Source organism: Gobius niger (genome assembly GCF_951799975.1).
Source record: "Gobius niger genome assembly, chromosome: 4".
Lineage (NCBI taxonomy): Eukaryota > Metazoa > Chordata > Actinopteri > Gobiiformes > Gobiidae > Gobius > Gobius niger.
In genome coordinates, this window is record NC_136855.1 from 2,253,170 (window position 1) to 2,271,154 (window position 17,985).

General features: G+C 44.5%; 1 protein-coding gene across 1 annotated transcript in view; it reads right to left on the reverse strand.

The window, feature by feature from the left end:
* The window catches only part of glceb (glucuronic acid epimerase b), a 142,990-nt gene extending 140,809 nt beyond the window's left edge, over window positions 1-2,181 (reverse strand). The window contains exon 1 of the mRNA XM_079555112.1: window positions 1,991-2,181. The gene's annotated coding sequence lies outside the window, so the exon portion shown is untranslated. The remainder of the gene's footprint in view (window positions 1-1,990) is intronic.
* Window positions 2,182-17,985: the final 15,804 nt, after the last annotated feature.

The window sequence follows — 17,985 nt, forward strand, 5'->3', positions numbered from 1 at the left end:
GACCGACTTTTTCAGGTGGTCTCGCTTCCAAACGGACTCTGGTCCAGTTCGCTTCAGGTGTGAATATAAACCACTGTCGATCCGAAACAACTCCGGGAAACATGCGCCTTTTTGGGCTTAACAAGCCACCGTAGCAAGACCTTCACTGCTGCTAATGCTAACACTGGATGGATGCTACAAACAATGAGCTGTGGACAGACCTGGAGGAAACACTGAGGAGACTCTGAGGAGACACTGAGGAGACTCTGAGGAGACTCTGAGGAGACTCTGAGGAGACTCTGAGGAGACTCTGAGGAGACTCTGAGGAGACTCTGAGGAGACTCTGAGGAGACTCTGAGGAGACTCTGAGGAGACTCTGAGGAGACTCTGAGGAGACACTGAGGAGACACTGAGGAGACTCTGAGGAGACTCTGAGGAGACTCTGAGGAGACACTGAGGAGACACTGAGGAGACTCTGAGGAGACTCTGAGGAGACTCTGAGGAGACACTGAGGAGACACTGAGGAGACACTGAGGAGACACTGAGGAGACACTGAGGAGACTCTGAGGAGACACTGAGGAGACACTGAGCCTCCTGGATATTTGGGCAACTGTTAAAAAAGAAAATGAAGGAGAGGCTTCGAGCGTCTCTTGAACAGCCACGGCGTCAAAGTGGAAAAACTTCACCAAACTTACATTAAAGAAGAGGAGGAACAAGACCAACAGTTTGTCCCGTGAACATAACAGAAACAAACAGCTCAGACGACCCTTCATCCGCACAAAACTCCTCTTCCTCTAGCTGCTCCGCTGAAGCTGAGGTTAATAGGATGGGGAAGTGGTTTAGTCACTTACGTTTCTTTTATTATCATAGTAAGTGTCAAATATTCATTTTTATTTCATTTGTTGTGGTCACTGATGTCCAATGGGAGCCTCGGTCGTCACACACGTGTCTGTGTTTACAAAATATAGTTCACTTGCAAAAAGTCCAGTCTGAATACGAACTGCACCAAACAAACAGAAAAAGTCTGCCTTCGATCCCGAACAAGCAAGCGGAGCAAAGGACTTTTCTGGTCTGAATACCCCCTAAATAAAATTCCAGAACTGTGGGACTGTCCTACTTTGGACTCTTTTAAAAACAGATCATGGGACATTTAGCAGCGGCTGATCTTTGATACTATGTTTTAATATTCATGAACCCGGCCGTCTATGCCTTTGGGCACGACGTTTCTACTTAAAGTTAAACACTTACGAAGAGCAACTCCGGAAGGTGATGAAAAAACCCGCAGCATAAGCCAATATTTCATTATTTACAAGAAAAATCTATCAAGATATACAGTCAGGATGTGCACGAGGAGCAGAACCACAACACTGCAGTGATGTGTATGAGTATGAGAGGACAACACCAGCCCTGGAGCAGAAGTGCCCCCCTTGGCCACACTCTGGAGTCAGGATTCCGGATATTGCACGTGTGCTCAGAGATTCTGTTGTTTATTTTTCAAAGCACCTCAGCCCACATACAAATAAAACTTTGTGCAACTTTCCCGTTGGCTTTTAGTTTTGCTATGACTTACTTAAAAGCCACACCGCCTGTGCTGGCTCCTGTGGCTGCAGCCTCGCCCTGGAAATAACCCAGATATCTCCACAATAACACCGAGAAACGTCACACCAATCCATTCCGGCTAGCTCCTCCACCTGCCCGCAGCGACACTACACTCGGCATGTGTGATCGTTAGCATAAGAGCTAGCAGCACGGCTTTGCATTCCGGAGACAGTCAACAACACCGCGGCTTCTGAAGTTGCTCCGCGCCGCTGCAACAATGCCACGGCTGACCGAAACGTCGTCCTCAACGCTTCACGTCGCGGGTCAGACCTCGCGGCTCGCAGGCACACGTCCGCAAAGTTCGCCGTGGCGCGCGTGGATGTTTTTATCCGTGAATTAAAGTGCAGGGAGACGGGAGCTAGCCCTGTGTGCATGATTAAACCGGGGGAGAATAACCGTTAGCAGCCCTTACCTCCAGGAGTGAACGCTTCAGGAGGAAATACGTCCGAAATGCGGGAGTTGAGGGGAGAACGGGGGGTTTTCAGTCCGGGTTGGAGCGCTGCTGTGCCCGCTAGAGGAGGAGGAGGAGGAGGAGGAGGAGAAGGGGGTCGTCCTGGTTAGTGTGTCCTGCTCGGAGCTACAGCGGAGTCTGACTGGCTCCTGCCGCTGCCTCGCTGCTCGGGAAGAGGAAGAGAGCGGAGAGAGCCGAGAGCCAATCAGAGGAGGGCAAACCCGGAAGTGCGTTTGTTTACGATCGGATTATGTTTTTTTGTTGTTGTTGTTGTTTTTGTTTGTTTTTTTATTAAGCACGAATAGAGGAGTTACATACACTTATGCCAGGGGTTAAAAACAAATAAATTACAAATAAATAATAAACAAAAAAACACACACACCCAAGCGTCCACACCGCACGCTTTTCGGGCGTCAGAAACGCGCCTAAAGCCCGTAGTTGGACGCTTGTGCTTACTGAAGTTATGCTCCGTCCACACCAAACTCGTTTTGGCGCCTCCAAAGCGTCAGGTTTACATTTAAAATACATGGAGGACGCGCCTCCGGGGGGCGTCAAGATGTCCCGCAGCGCGTCACGCGCCTCCTCTGCGGCGCGTTTTGAGGTTTTTCGCGCTTGGTGAGCGTTTGACGCCTCCAGGCGCGGCCGACGCTCGAGTTGGGAAATGTTGAACTTTTTGGCGAAATTCGCGAGCGTCGACCAATCAGGAGCTTTCTCCCCATAGTGACGTACGTTGTAGCTAAGCCACCGGGGCAGATTCTACGCCAGCCCCACAGATGTCAACAAGTCGCAAGTCACGGACGTTTAGCTTCTTTGTGAACCGGAGCTACAGCCGCTCTGGGACTTTTTTTTTTTTTAGAAAGACACATCAGTGCTTCTTTATCTAAACACCAGGATTAAAAGCGGCGGAAGTACCGTTGAAAGCGACTCTCGTGCGAGCGCAGCTCCTGGAGCAAATGGTGAAACTCGCCAAACTGAGAACGCCTTCGGACGAACTCATGAATCCAGACACGGCGCCGACGAGCCCGTAGACGACGTTGTCTGGCTTTATGAAGCAATAAAAGCCAAGCCACTCTCTCTATGTCATCCATGTTGATAACTGATAACTGACAACGGTTCCCAACGCGCTCCACGACGACGCTCTTGACGCGCGTCGAGAGCGTCTTGACGCTTGGTAACGAGCGTCTGACTTGAATGAGCACAGGCGTCCAACAACGGGCGTGACGCGCGTTTTTGACGCCCAAATCGAGTTTGGTGTGGACGGAGCATTAGACGTGTTAATTTTGACAAGATATTTTATTTTTTATTTATTTAGTTTTATTTAGTTTTTGTCTTTTGTCAAAAATGTGATTCAGTTTTAGCCCAGATTTAGTAAAAAAAAAAATCTTCAATTTTAGTAGACTAGTTTTAGTCGACTAAATTTACTTGCAATTTTAGTCGACTAAAACTAGTCTACTAAAATTGAAGATTTTTCAATTTTCAATTAAAGACAAATTTAGTCGACTTTGCATTTAAAATATTCAAATCATATTTAATCATCTGCTTCATGGAACTGCTCCATATGAACAACAGAGTTGTTTGAGAATTTGACAGAGAACATGATCTAAGGCTATTTCAGACGCTCAATAGAAGTTTGGATGATTTTAGTCTCTCCTTTTCATTTTTAGTCTTATTTTAGTCGATTAAAATATCTGGACATTTTAGTCATAGTTTTAGTCTCATAAAAAACTTTGAATTTAGTTTAAGTCCAATTTTAGTCATCAAAAATATCACTTTGACTAAAATTTAAGACTAAATATTTTAGTCAACAAAATTAACACTGCTCTTTCCTGAAAAACACCTGCTACAGCTCATTGTTGATTAAAGTCTGCAATAAACCACAAAAGCGTGAAGCCCGGCTCAGTGTGTGATCATCATAAAGGCTGCTCTATGTAGTTAAGGCTTTATTCACGTTATTAGTGCATAATGCTTGTTTTCACAGGAGAAAAACAGAGCTTGATCTGAGCTAACTGAGGTAACAAGCTATGGTTTTCTCCCGGAGCTAATTGTAGATGATGTGAGTAATAAACTACAAGATCAGCCCAGCTCAGTGTGTGATCATTGTTAAACAGTTCTTTATGACGATGGTGGTTTTATTGACGTTATTTGTGCATATTTCTCATTTTCACAACCGGAGATTTAGCTTAGCATTAGCTTTCTCCGGTGGTAGTGCTACAACAGGCATCCTCGAGGCCCAAACACATTCCCAGAACAGATTCAGCCACTGAAATAAGTTTTCTTTTAATCTTGGTGTTTAGGCAAAGAAACACTGATGTGTCTTTGGAAAAGTCCCAGAGCTGCTGTAGCTCCAGTTCACCATGAAGCTAAACCTCCATGACTTGTTTACATCTGAGGGCCGGCAGAGCATCTGCCCCGGTGGCTCAGCTACAAAGTCACTGTTGGGGAAAGCTCCTGATTGGTCGACGCTCGCAAATTTCTCCAAAAAGTTCAACATTTCCCAACTCTAGCGTCGGCCGCGCTGTACGCCTTGGAGGCGTCAAACACTTAAAGGGGAGGGTGTTATGCAAAATTGACTTTTTCAAGCTTTACATCATGTTATTCTGTCATTTCCTTATTAAAAACATGCCTGAAGTGTTGCCTTGGCACATTCACGTATTTTTGAGTAATCTGTAAAAACTCTGGCGGCCATTTTAGGGATAGGTTTGCTTGAGTCCTCCTAGGAACTGTTATGACAAATTTAGTTAGTTAAGTTGGTGACCACACTGGCGTCCTGTTGCTGGGTCCCCTGCTGGGCCTTTGACTAAACCAGGTAGAGAGACCGGCCTCTTCCTGGACTCCAGACGAGGCCCTCGCACCTTTAGACAAAGGTCCCAAACGCCACCATGATTTCATTCCCATGCAAAGTGCCTTTTGGTGGCTGCATTAACATCTCCAACTGTATTACCATTCCTATGTGTTTCTGGGCTTCCCTTTGTTGTGCATGACCCCTGTCCTGCTGCTCTGTCTGTGGTGCTCACCTATAAAGGTAGTGCCAGGGCTGAGCAGAGCAGAGCTTAAACATGACCCCGCGTTATGTGTAACTTCTCCGCGATGCATTGTGTAATAAACTTCACATCTTGACTAGACAAACTTCTCTTAAGCTTTATTAAGCAAGAAAATCCACAACAGAACGCCCCCACCTCCCGGAGACGCCTCTGAGCTTTCGTCACCAGCCGAGTAACCAACCACTGCTCCTCAGCAGAACCCCCTCCCCACTGATGCCACAGACAGCGTGTGGAGGGGGCGTGTCTAAAGGCTCAGAGGTTCTTAAAGAGACAGAGGCCTATTTCAAGACATTCACTACAGCCATTTTGAGAGAGACATTTTATACAAGGCAGTTATTCTAATTTACTGCATTTACAGACCAACAGAAGGTTTGTCATCATTGTAGTGTGATAAAGACTGGTGCTATGTGACTGAAAAAGCATAATACCCCCTCTTTAACACGTGTGAAAAGCTTCAAAACGTGCCACAAAGAAGGTAAACAAACCACTTGGGTGACAGCACAAAGAGTTACATTTTAGTGCAGGGGTAAAGCGGTTAAGCGATAATTAACTGTTAAGGGCTCCGACTATCGGTGAAAGAAACATTAGAAAACGTGCATCCCTAATTTAAATTCTTATTTTCTAATTGTCTAACAGAAGAGAAGAGTTCTGATCAGAGACAGTTGTGTCCTCTTCTGTAACTGGGCTCCATCACTGCGTCTCCCTGAGGCCTGGACGTCAGTTCAGTTTACATCAGAGGGTGTTTCATTAACTTGTCAGCAGCTCTCGCCACGTTTTAAACACTGACAGTGGAAACAGGCAAAGAAAAGATGGAAAATCGATTAAAGTGTCATGTGTTCGCTGTATCTGATGTTCTCTCGAGTCGGAACGAAACATGCAGAAATCAAACCTCCAAACAGACAGATCCTCCGCAAACCCCAATACGACCCTGAGTCAAAACAATGGGACAAATTAATTCCTGCAGTGGTAGATAAGCCAACCCCATCTGTGTGTAACAATTTAAATTGTTGATGAAATGTCAACAAAGATGGTGAGCTCAAGAGTCCCGCCCTCTTCCAGTCACATGCCTGGCTCCGGAGGTAAATCCCATACATTTATCCAGCTAAACAGCTCTGTCTAACTCATGGACACAAAACACACAATCCAACAAAACACAGTGTAAAATAATTGTGTATGTGCCCAAAAGACAGGGTACAATACTGGTACATAATTATGCAGGTCCATGATAATGAATAGAAGATACATGAGCGTGTCTGACACACCACCAGCCGCCACGTGATCAGACCGTGTCTTGTTTTTCCAGGTGAACCTTATTTGGCCCATCTCACCGGGCTGGAGACTGGTTGAAGACTTGAGTTGCCGCTGGTCACAGAGATGTCTCCGAGACGTCGCCTGGAGATAAGACGGGTTTCCTCAAACTGTGAGACGTTTCTGTGACGTCCCTGCAATGTCTCCGAGACCTGTTGAATGTCAACACCATATCCAAGAGTCAAATGGAGTCTCTTCGGGACCTCTCTCAGAGACGTTGGACAAATAGTGTTTGTGACACAACTGCTTCAGGCCGGTGAGAAATGCCCTTTCTATTCGCGCAATTCGGGCGCTCTGCTTTCCCAAAATTTCCTCCGATGGGCGGGGGAGCGACTGAATTTTGTGTTGCATTATGGGTAACATTTCACTTTGCAACTTCCGGTTCTGTCTGCCGTAGCGTATTTATTCGCTCTGCTTCATCTTCTTCTAAAAGAGGAATACAATTCTGTAGATGATATTTTATGATGCAGACTCTTCCGACCTACATGTGCCTACATGTGGGGCTCGTACCTCCCGCCTCCCCTCCTGCCTTCACTCTGCCCCGCTGTACAGTCTCCGGCCCGGCTCGCAGCCTGGAAGGCTGGGCGGAACAGCTCACCGCTGCCCCCGGTGTCTGTGAGCCGTGCCTGCGAGACTATAGTAAAAAGCACTGACAGCCTCTGATTATCTCTCTGCCCAAAACAACTTTATCTGTCTGTGTTTTCAACGTGAGAACATCAGCCAAGCTAAATAAGTCCGTAGCCGAGCTGCTAACCGCTCGCTCGGAGCTAACTAACTGCTTGGTAGCGCATAGATCCGGTGAAAACAAGTATTATGCAACAATAACGTCAATAAAGCAGTAGCTATATAAATCAGCCTTTGAGATGATCACACACTGAGCCGGGCTTGATGCATTTGTGGTTTATTGTGGACTTTTCATCAACAATAAGCTGTAGGCGATTGTAACAAGCTAACGGGGCTAACCTGGAATAACCATTGTAATAAACAATAAATAATCGTCCTGTATTTGGACGCCTGGGCTGGATATGTGCTTAAATACTCCCATAGACCATGGGTATAGCTATAGTCAGGGGCGGACTGGCCACATTCTGGAAGAGCACAGAAGGGCCACTGGCTCTAGGGCCACCGGCCTGGCCTCTCACTTTACCTTACCCTTATCCCGGGCGTAACCGAGCTTTTCCCAAATCTAAAAGCATAAAAGAATAGCATCCAAAAACAAAAATGTGCTGGAAAAGCAACAAAAACACAACAAAATGTGACGACAAAGCAATGAAAAAAGCAATGAAAAAACAACAAAAACATGACAAAAAAACAACGAAAAGCAAGAGACGAAAACACAACGAAAAAGTGACGAAAACACACCAAAAAGCCACAAAAAAGTAATGAAAAAGCAGCAAAAAGCAACTAAAACATGACAAAAAGTTACCGTCACTTTTCTAGATTTTTGCTTTCAAATGAGGCGTTACAGTGTTGCTCTCCAGTCAAGAAGCCTTTTGATTTGGGTAAAGCCGAACTGGAGAAAATGCTCTCGGTGATGGCGGATGGTAAGAGGTCAACATGTGTCTTTGTGGAAGTGTCGCATTTACACTCATTTGGACCAGGCTGGCCAGAGTCCAGGGCTGTTTTCCAGTCCCAGTCCGCCCCTGCTATAGTTAAAGATCCAGAGGACATGGCAGTAACAAAGAGGGACTAGTTAGAACTTAAACGAGAGCTCCTTCCTGACTCTTCAGAACACATTTAAAGTCACTCGCCCCTGACGTCTCGATCAATGGTTTTGTTTAGCCCAACTTCACACAGGAGTCGCCTCACAGGGCTGCACAAACCATTAAGGCAATAAAAAAGAACAGAAAAGTCTCCATTGCGTGCGGTCTGAATGCAGTATGCAGCAAACTGAGTTATTTTTTGATCACAGCGCCGCTCAGTGGATGAAATTTTGGGAGAGCAGAACGCCCAAATTAAGGAGAAGTTGTATAGCCTGCCACAGTCTGCAACGCCTCCGCAACTCTCTCCGGTGAGATCGGCATTCTGTTCACAAAACAATAATTTCATCAAAATCCATGCAACACTTTACCAACTACCTTATTTTTTCCAGTCCTCTGAAAAAGCAGCTCACAGCTCTGCTCCTCTGTTGAATAAGCAAATGTTGAAGATGAGACGGCGAGGCTGACGCCATCCACAGGCAAACGCAGCCTGTGCCGCACTTTCATGACGCAACAGCTCATCTTCACAGCACCGAGCTGTAATCTGGGAATTACGTTTGCTGAATTTATAAGAAGTTTATTTAAGAGCGGAACAGCTTTGGAATTCTAATGACACGGAGGCACTTCCATGTTTATCCAAAAGAGTTTCACTGGTTGATGTTAAGTAAATTCATGAGAGCTCACATTTAAACATTTAGGAAACCAGAGATGAAACAGTGGGAGGAGTGAAGAATGCAGAATGGAACTAATGGAGCCCAACTTTATCAAACTGGGGGTTTGGATCCCAGCTCCCACAGATGCACAATGTCGTTGTGTCCTTGGGCAAGACACTTCACCCTCCTTGCCTCCAGTGTCTGTGTACACTGGTGTGTGAATGAGAGTGTGAATGGGTGAGTGGTTCTTTGCTGTGAAGCGCTATGGCCTTGATGAAGGTAAAAAACCGCTACGTACAGTAGGTTGAGACCATTTACCATCACAAGCACAGAGTAATGTCACATTCCCACCGAGTGCGTCCAAAGCATTTGGTTTACATGGAAAATATATGGTGGATACGCTTATGAGACAGATTTACAGATTATGACATTTAAAGCAATACGCCTGCACAACCTCCCATATATATTATATATTAGGACTAAATAAGTAGATGTCAGTTAAAGAGGGGGTATTCTGCTTTTTTCAATCACATAGCACCAGTCTATATCACACTACAATGATGACAAACCTTCTGTTGGTCTGTAAACGCAGTAAATTAGAATAACTGCCTTGTATAAAATGTCTCTCTCAAAATGGCTGTAGTGAATGTCTTGAAATAGGCCTCTGTCTCTTTAAGAACCTCTGAGCCTTTAGACACGCCCCCTCCACACGCTGTCTGTGGCATCAGTGGGGAGGGGGTTCTGCTGAGGAGCAGTGGTTGGTTACTCGGCTGGTGACGAAAGCTCGGAGGCGTCTCCAGGAGGTGGGGGCGTTCCTAGGAGGACTCAGGCAAACCTATCCCTAGAATGGCCGCCATCAGAGTTTTTACAGATTACTCAAAAATACGTGAATGTGCCAAGGCAACACTTCAGCCATGTTTTTAATGAGGGAGTGACATAATAACATGATGGAAAGCTCAAAAAAGTCGATTTTGCATAACACCCCCCCTTTAAAAGCTAAGCTAAAAAGGCGGGTCTTAAAAACATTGTGGTTCTCTGCAGCCCTGAGCTCCTCCTCAGCCTAAGCTCCTCCTCAGCCCTGAGCTCCTCCTCAGGTGGTTCCAGAGGCGAGGGCCGTAATACTGAGTCTTTTTGTTGACTTAAGGAATAACTAGGATCCCTGCCGGAGGAGCGAAGGGGCCGTGAAGGTTCATAAGGTAAAGGCAGTTCTGAAAGATAAGAAGACATTTAAAAAACATTCAAAGAACGTTAAAGTTGATCCTCACATAAAGCAACTGTTTAACCCTGATCACACACTGAGCTGGGCTTGACGCAGGTGAGGTTTATTGCAGCCTTTTCATCAACAATGAACATAACATGCTAACAGACTAACCATTTTCCTTAAATACTGGGGAGATCCACAGGACATGGCAGGAGCAAAGAGGGATTAGTTAGCACAAAACCCAGCAGTGATTTTTCAGGCAAGAGCTGCTAACAAGATGCGGCTACGCTTCAGAACACACTCTGAGCCGACGCACATTCAGAGACAAGCGTCTGTCTCCAAAAAGCACAAGGTTCTGAATGTCTAAAGCCGTGTCTGCGTCCTGCACCACAGGCTGGAATTGTGCAGGACACTCCTGTACTGTAAGTCCATTATTTCCCACATAATCACATCCGAGCTTCACGCTTGAACATTAACAGTGTGATGGCAAACAAAATGTCTCCATTGTGCTTCGTTGTTGGAGCTTGACTCAGCTCCCGTGGTGTCATGAATAATTTGTGAGCAGGAGAACTCTTCCATTACAGCCTGATCTTCCATAAGAGGCGTTTTTACTGTACCTGAGTGCAGCAGACTCACTTTACACACATGCATTTTTTAAACCATGCTAATGTCTGGAGGTGGATTCCCAACGACAGCTTTTGTCTGCGGCAGGAGCTTCCAGCTGAGCCGTAATGGTCAAAGTGCTGGATTTCTTTATGAAAAGGCTCCGTGCGCCTCTGCACTTAGTGACTGATGAGCCGAGAGGGCGCCCTCTGAAAAGGGAGGGGTCTCTCTCAAACCGCAAGGCGTAAAGACCAAGTGACCGGAAAAGAGCGGAAAATGTACTGGACTCGTCACTGTTTTCACCTTTTGGACTCGAACTGTTGAAGCTTGTAGAGCTGCCAATGGTACGAGCTAAACGATGGTCCAAGCACCTAAACATACCTGTGCCTAACCCTTTAAGATAAGTCCCTGAGCACCCCCTTTCCAGTCGGGAGAGAGTTTTGTGTTTATTTATTGTAATGTAGACGACATATTATAAACAATGTATTCAAAATAATGCAGGCAGAGAGTGGACGTTTTATCCATATCTAACACTGATAGTAAGAAAAACGTCAGATGGATCAAAAAAATGTTCCCAACGATCCAATTAAACGAACACCGATCATTTTTATTCCCATTAGCAGGATTCAAATGGTTTAATAGTGAAATAATATAGAACTTTTGTCTGCAAAGTAAAAGAAACTGGCCGTGTTTGCTGAAAACCTGGTTGCCTTGACCAGCGGGCGCGATGTCGCAATGGTTCTTGGGATACGGAGTTTCTAGAGTCAGGAAGTGAATTACCGTAAATGCTCTAATACTGGCCTGTATTCCATTAGCGGCCGGGTCTCTGACAGAGGCCGGGTCTCTGACAGGGGCCGGTCTCTGACAGAGGCCGGGTCTCTGACAGGGGCCGGTCTCTGACAGGGGCCGGTCTCTGACAGGGGCCGGGTCTCTGACAGAGGGCGGGTTCGCGGCTGGCGGAGGCAAATTAAAGCCGGTCTCTAAAACAGGCAGGGCTTTTATAAGAAACTATAGCTGTAGAAATATTCCCCATGTTAGGAATTTGTCTCATACTGGTGTAAATGAAAACTCACGTGCAGGAAGTAACAAACGGGAACCCGGGCCGATGGGGACGCTGTGGAGGAGCTGATCCCAGCGTAACTTTGACACAGATTTAGCCACTTTTCAAACCTCCTGTGACTATTTGTGGAAACAGGGCAACAAATGTTGTGTGACCCTCCAGGGTTTTAATAAAGTCTCCATCGCGTCTTCAAAGCACGTCCAGCTGCTCCGTGTGCAGGTCAGTCCCACGCCTCCAAATAACTCCTCCCATCAGCGCGAGCGTCTCGTCTTCTCTCGGGTCAGTCTCATGATCGATCACAAACACAAACGCTCCGTCTAAACTCGCCTTTTACACAAGATAACAACAAATAATCCGGTCCGCGGTAAAAACGAAACAGAAACCTGCAGTGACACTGATGTCAAAGCTCCGCTAACAGCAACGAAACACTTCCTGTTGTCCCGACAAAATAAAAGGCGTCAATGTTCCAGCTGCTGGGAGAGGGTTTGAAATGTTCATTAATAAATGAACCTAATATTTTAGGTACAAATGGACACAAATGCCGTTTTTCTTCATTTTCCTGGTCGTCCGTTTTGCTGAAATAGAAATAAAGGCCTGTCTCTAATTGTGGCCTGGTTCCAATAAAGGCCTGGTCCTAGATGCCCTTGAGTAAATAAAGGCCTGGGCCTATATTAGAGCATTTACGGTATGTCACAGCCTTGTACCTTTGCCTTTTCTTCAACATTATGTCTTCTTTTTGGATTGAAATAAAACATTTTATGGTCATGAATTGCTACATAGCTGATTAGCTTTTGCGGTGACGTTAAACTCTTAATATTTGAAGTTTTGGAAAATCGACGGTCGTGTAGTGAGGGGTTTTTGGCTTCCGGACCGGAGCAACAGGACTGCAAGGGGCGGGACTGTGGAGCTCTATTGTCTGGTCAGAGTCTGCATCAACTACATTTCCAGAGCGTTAAGAGTTCACCAGCAACAAAGGCGTCCTGCCCAGAATGACCCCCCTCTGTTTAAGGAATACAGAGGGGGGTCATTCTGGATGTGCCGGTCTAGCATATTTGGATTCTACTCATGGATTCATGAATAACTTGGCCTTGTCCTCCAGGTGCTGCTTGGGGCTCCGTAGCTCCCCGTCTGCCCTGTGCACTACAAAAGGACCCCTGCGCCAACGGTCCCTCTGACAATCATGTATTCAATCCTGGCCTATTGTACATGTTTTTAGTGGTAGGGGAAACCTGAGTACCTGGAGGAAACCCACACAGACACGGGGAGAACATGCAAACTCTACACAGAAAGGCCCAGGTGGGATTGAACCCGGGACCTTCTAGCAGAACTAAGTAACTTGTTTACCTTAATAAATCCTTCCCGTGGTCCCTGTGGGGGTAATACAAGTGTTTATGGGATGACTGGAGGGTCTTTCATCGCCCCCTGGTGTCTCTGGCCAGAAAAACACAATTGCAGCTTTTCTGCACCGGGTCAGAGTCACCAATACACACTAATGGAATCACGAAGAAGAAGAAGCTAACAGGCTAACGGGCAAAGCTACTGCGGGCTAGCGTCACTTAAACAGTATTTACAGTCAAGTTTGAGTGAAAACAATGATCTCCATTGTGTAATTGGATGAACAATGTCCCTCTGTCCCTTTGTCTTTTCTGTCAGCGTAGGATTGACTCTCATGGACAATTAATAAGCTAAAAAATCTTAACTTGCTTCAACACCTGTAGTGGTGCTCATGGCCTCTAGGGGCAAGAGTTACTCAGTACTGCTTTAACCACTGTGCTACCGTGCTAGGCTACTGAACAATTTGACAAAATGAAAATTCTGTTTGAAAATCGAATATTTCTCCAATAACGGTGTATTGCTGGGTTGCAGGTGACATCACAGCATTCTAAAGGCCTATACTATTATATAGAGGAAAAATAATTTTGTTTTTGAGGACATTTTTGGTCTTGTACAGAGAGATCATGGACCCAGTGACTGATATTAATGATCATTTTTCTAATTCATACATTTTCTTTTTAGCTATGACTTGTGAAAGTGTAATGCTGTTAATAGGAAAAACTGGCTCCTGCCCCCCGTTGGGTCCGATGACATCATCATATTCTAGAACCTGCAACCCAGCAATTGGAAATACAAGTGTATTGACAAACAGAAGAGATGAACTGTTGTCCAACTGCAGAGCGGGGAAAATCCTCTTTCTGTCAGAGGGAAACAAGTGACTATGAACTGAAAGTTTAAATTACGGTCTCGTTCTCCCATAGTGAATTTCTCCATTGTGAGATCAATAAAGTCTTATCTTCTCCCTGCCATAAGTTTCATATCAAACCTGTGCCTTATGTCAGGGCTATAGTTAGACTCTGGCGTGGGAAATACTTCAGACACCATTTAGGGCAGGGGTGCCCAAAGTGGGGCCCGCGGGCCAGATTTGGCCCGCCGACACAATTTTGTTGGCCCGCCAGAGAGTTATCTACTTTTGCGCTGCGTGTGGTTAATACTAAAACTCTCTTTCAATCATTCTCAAAGGTAAATATGGATGCAGTACACTTTTTGACCACGAGCGTTAAATTGGGGGCGCTGTTTCACCCCTTTCGCAAAGTTAAGGAAACACTGTTGTGGTGTCTTGGTATTTATTAATTACAGAGCGTTGTAACATCAACTTTCACAGTTTTGAATGAGGTAAAGTTACTGTAGGTGCTGTAGATACAGGTGATTTTTTTTTTTTGCACTAAATTGTTACAGTTCGTTTTAACCCCTTAACTCCCACCTGAACCGAGCACATTTTCTCCAGTTTGGCTTTACCCCAATCCAAAAGCTTCTGGAAAAAAGCTGTGAAAATAGCAACAAAACTGAGACGAAAACAATGATGGAAATGTGACAAAAAAGTGAGAAAACATTGACAAAAAAGTTGCAAAAGATTGATGAAAAAGTAGCAAAAATGTCACAAGAAATTGACAAAAAATTGCCGAAAGAAATTACTAAAATTTGACAAAAAATTACAAAAATGTGACCAAAAAAAATGACAAAGATTTGATTTTAAAAAATGGATGAAAAAAATAACAAAAATGTGACAAAAAATGACCAAAAAATGACAAAAATGTGACAAAAAATGACAAAAATGTGACAAAAAAAATACAAAAATGTGATAAAAAATGACAATAATGTGATAAAAAAAATGGATGAAAAAATCACAAAAATGTGACAAAAAATCAACCCCCAAAAAATGACAAAAATGTGACAAAATGTGACAAAAAAAGACAAAAATGTGACAAAAAAATTACAAAAATGTGATAAAAAATGGACTAAAAAAGATCCTCTCGGTTCAGGCGGGAGTTAAGAGGTTAATATAGCATGTTATTTGCATAGATAGAATCAAATGCAAATGTAGGCTATTGAAAAAATATAAAGTAAATAAAATAAAGTAGCTTTGTAATTTGCAGTTACTGTATGTGTTTATGTGTTTGGCCCGCAACTCACGGGCACTTTTTCATTTTGGCCCTCAGAGAGTTTGGGCCCCCCTGGTTTAGGGTGAGTGAGGAGCCGGAGCTCGTACCCCTGAACTTCCACTGCCATGACGAAAACTAGTTTGTTAAAAATCTGTAAAGTAAAAGGGCGGCTGGAAGCGGCGAGGTTCTGATACTGCCTTTGAAAATATAAAATCACAAGGAAAATGTTGACTTTCTGCGCCTCGTCTCAGCACAGCACGACCTCCTGTGTGTGTGTGTGTGCGTGTGCGTGTGCGTGTGCGTGTGCGTGTGTGTGTGTGTGTGTGTGTGTGTGTGTGTGTGCGTGTGTGTCTTTTAACCACAGAGTCGGGTTTTACTGAGCCTCTAAAAAGATGCACAGGAGAAAAGTTTCTGCTTTGAAAACTTGGAAACTGACGGGATTAATGTTACATAAATTACGGGGGAGAAAAGCAGCGACTATTTAAATATACAAGAAACCCACAGTATAGAGGCTTTAGTGTTTACGAGAAAGAGAAATGCACTTGGAACTACGGCAAACGGCTCTTTATGGTGAACGGCTCTTTAAGGTGAACGACTCTTTAAGGTGAACGGATCTTTAAAGGAATAGGCCACCGTTTTTACTGGTATATTTATATTGTGAGGCGTAATGATACGAGCACAACGTCCACGCAGTAACTCTGCTTATAAAATCGACATGTTACATTTCTGTGTAAATATACTTCGCATGAAAACACTTCACGTAACTTTATTTAAATAGGGAACACGTGGAAGAGCTTGGTAGCTTCTATCGTGAGCTTTTTTGGAGCTATGTGACATGTGGGAGAGGCTGCGTATGTGCTCCGTTTGCCTGACAGAGCGCACGGACAAAGACCAGACGGGGATATATTAACTCGGCTAAAGTGAGGTAAGAGCATATCTCAGTATGTAAACACGGTGGCCTATTCCTTTAAAGTGAACGGATCTTTTAGGTGAACGGCTCTTTATGCTGAACGGCTCTTTATGGTGAACGACTCTTTAAGGTGAACGACTCTTTATGGTGAACGGATCTTTTAGGTGAACGGATCTTTATGGTGAACGGCTCTTTATGGTGAACGGCTCTTTATGGTGAACGACTCTTTAAGGTGAACGACTCTTTATGGTGAACGGATCTTTTAGGTGAACAGATACTACAAAGTATAATTACACAAAATTAAACAATGTGGATTTTCTAAGCGGATAAAAGGGGGGACTATATTGTCAGGCGTAATAATACCAGGAGAAATTTGGCATCCGCACAGTAAAGTAAACATTACTGCGCGGATTTCGAACTACTCCTGGTATTAAGAGCTTGGTAGCTTCTATCTTGACCAGTTTTGTAGCTATAGAGGAGAGAGGGAGAGGCTAAATGCTAACGCCGTCTGCGCTGTGTTTACGTGACTGAAGGCACGGGTGAAGATCAGACAGGTCCTAAAGAACTCGTCAAAGCTAAGGTAAGAACATATCACAGTATGTAAAAACGGTGGCCTATTCCTTTAATGAAGTATGAATACTTTGAATAGGCCTTAATGAAAAGTTCATTAGCTGCCATGTTGTTGTGGAGACATCTAGACGTAATTTGTTGAGTGCACAAACAATCTGAGTTTTAGAATAGTGGTGATCAGTTGGTGGACCGGGAAATCAAAGTACCTACGATTTTTCACTCATTAATTTCTGTATATTATAGTCTGCCTGTTTTCTTCACTGAGTCATGTCTGTATATTATAGTCTGGCTGTTTTCTTCACTCAGTCATGTCTGTATATTATAGTCTGGCTGTTTTCTTCACTCAGTCATGTCTGTATATTATAGTCTGGCTGTTTTCTTCACTCAGTCATGTCTGTATATTATAGTCTGGCTGTTTTATTCACTCAGTCATGTCTGTATATTATAGTCTGGCTGTTTTATTCACTGAGACATGTCTGTATATTATAGTCTGGCTGTTTTATTCACTCAGTCATGTCTGTATATTAGAGTCTGGCTGTTTTATTCACTCAGTCATGTCTGTATATTAGAGTCTGGCTGTTTAGCTGAGGAAAAGCTCCCTCTGGCGGTGGTCTCTGGAGGAGCAGCTGGTTCATGTCCGGTTTGCGGGCGGCGGTGTTGTCACAGTTCGGGAGGATCTGAAGAGCAGAAAAGCAGAATAACGCGCTCGGATCCAGAGGTGAGGCCTGAAACTCTTTACACTCCGTTTGTGAACATGCTTCACCACTTCTGTCTCCATTTGGCTCCATTTTCAATCAAGTGTTGACGGGTTTAGTCCTGGTTTGTTTTAGAACTGCGTGGCAGTGAAAGTGAAAGTAAATGGAGAAACTTTAAGAGAATATTAAGTAAATAAGCGGTAAGTCTTTGTGTTGGGAAATGTTTTCTACACTAGGCCCTAATGCAGCGCTGATGACCAGCCTCTCCTAAAAGAAGCAGTAACAGTTACATGTCTTAAAGTGAAAGTATTTATGTCCGTGGTTCACAGCAGTGACTCTAAAGCCGCAGTGAAGTTCATGAATAATAAAGCCATAAACATTTAGGGCTGGTCTTTGGCGTTTGACCTGGTTTAGTCCAGGTTTCTGATCTGGGGCGGCATTTCCTCCAGCAGAATCACCGCGCGCCGCTGCAGCCTCTTCAAACCACGGTGATTAAAGCTGCAAAGCGGAGCGGCTGCAGATCCACAACAGCGGATACACGCCCCTCTCATTACAGAGGCTCAAAGTGATGGTCTGCGCTGCTTATGCGGCGAGTTACGCATGCGCAGATACGCATGACGCATTGGGCCATTATCAAATTATCGACCAAATCATGTCCCAGATGTGTATAGCTCATTATATAACAAAACTTAATAGAACCTCCACACATATTTGCATAATCTATCTATATATAATAATAATAATATATATATCATAACAAAATGAGGCCAAAACTTTG